The sequence below is a fragment of the Puma concolor genome, chromosome D1, assembly GCF_028749965.1.
Source record: "Puma concolor isolate L17-30 chromosome D1, mPumCon1.1.hap2, whole genome shotgun sequence".
NCBI lineage: Eukaryota > Metazoa > Chordata > Mammalia > Carnivora > Felidae > Puma > Puma concolor.
The window spans coordinates 55,081,400-55,083,293 of record NC_141676.1 but is presented as its reverse complement, the minus strand read 5'-3'; the positions used below and the strand labels follow the sequence as shown (position 1 = coordinate 55,083,293).

Genomic DNA, 1,894 nt, shown 5'->3' with positions numbered 1-1,894 from the left:
TTCATGCTCTGTCTCTCTCTGTCCCAAAAATTAAAAAAAAAAAAAAAGATATATATATATATATATATATATATATATATATACACAAACACAGTCTCATTAAAGCAAATAAAGGGAAAAGTAACACTTAACAAAGAAGGGACTATGACAGGTAAATAAGCCTTATATGTAGACATTCTCGATCCTCATATCCAAAGTTTCTTCCCATTCCAATTCCTCAACATATTGTAGTTTTTCACAACATACTGTAGTTTTCTCTTATGTTTCCACTCAACTAATCAAAGTAACTTGAAAATGTAATACAAGTTTTGCTTACTGGCAGCGTTTTCAGCTGGTACTAGTGAATATAGATGAGGATTTCACAAAAGAATGAGCTAAAGATGATCATGGATCACTACACCACACTACCACCAGAAAAGACTGTTTCTAACTTCCACAGTTCCCATGGAATATTAAGTGGGATAGTCAGTAATTTGAATTTAATAGTCAATTGTCCTCAAATGACTTTCCATTATGATTTTAAGTGTCTAATTGGTATGCTACTATATATAGTGATACCCAAACACCATATATTGCCTTATGTCTCCCCAGAAATACTGAAGAAGACCATAGAATATTTTCCAACAGTTCTCAGCAGGATGTCTTCTGTCAATGACACTGCTTCAAATCCCTCTGCCTTCCTTCTGCTGGGTATACCTGGCCTGGAAGCTTTCCATATCTGGATTGCTTTCCCTTTCTTTGTTGTTTATCTGATAGCACTTGTGGGAAATGTCACAATCCTGGTTGTGATCAAGACTGAGCAGAGTCTTCATCAACCCATGTTCTAATTTTTGGCTCTTCTCTCCTTTATTGATCTAGGCCTCTCCACTTCTACCATTCCCAAGATGCTATCTTCTGGTTCAACTTCAGGGAGATAAAATTTGAAGGCTGCTTCATCCAAATGTTCTTTATCCATACCTACACTGGCATGGAATCCGTTGTACTGCTGGCATGGCAACTGACTGCTTTGTTGCCATTTGTTATCTACTGACATATACCACTATTCTCACCAACAGAGTGGTAGCCATCATGGCCTCTGTTGTAGTGGGGAGGCCAGTCCTTCTTGTCATCCCTTTCTGCCCTCTTCTCAAATGGTTGCCCTTTTGTGGATACTACATTATTCCTCACACCTACTGTGAACACATGGGAATCGTGCATCTTTCCTGTGCTAACATAAGGGTCAACATCATCTATGGCTTATATACCATTGCTGCCCTGATTTCTGACTTGATCCTTATTGCCCTCTCCTATGTTCAGATCCTATGAGCTGTTTTCCACCTTCCTTCCAGGGATGCCAGACTCAAAGCACTCAGCACATGTGGCTCCCATGTCTGTGTCATTTTAGCATTTTACACACCAGCATTTTTCTCTTTTATGGCTCACTGATTTGGTAGTAATATTCCTTGCTACATCCACATCCTTCTGGCCAATCTGTATGTGGTTGTTCCCCCTTGTTTAAATCCAGTCATTTATGGAATCAGGACAAAGCAAATTCAGGACTGAGTTGTGAAAATATTTGTAAATAAAGAATGACCCAAATGTATTCAAAAATTAATAAATTCTTCTAGGCTAACCTTCAACTTGTACATCTCTCAGGGTGTCCCAAATTGGGATTATGTAAAGGTCATTCAGACATTACTTGAGCCTTTATTATAGTCTCTTAAACTCACACTCATTGGTGCCTTTATGTAATTTCCATTTTTTCAATAGATTATATACTACTGTTTCTCACTGAAGGTGAGAGAAGATTGTGGGGCCTTGTAAAAGATGTAATCAAATTCTTGAATGCATGTGGACATGCAAGCAGTAAAATTTGTGTACAAATTTGATAAAAAAGAAGATTTTGGTGGTCTAA

At 37.8% G+C, this 1,894-nt stretch overlaps 1 pseudogene; it reads left to right on the top strand.

The window, feature by feature from the left end:
* Nucleotides 1-632: 632 nt before the first annotated feature.
* LOC112864987 (olfactory receptor 52E4-like) lies at nt 633-1,572 on the top strand (annotated as a pseudogene).
* Nucleotides 1,573-1,894: the final 322 nt, after the last annotated feature.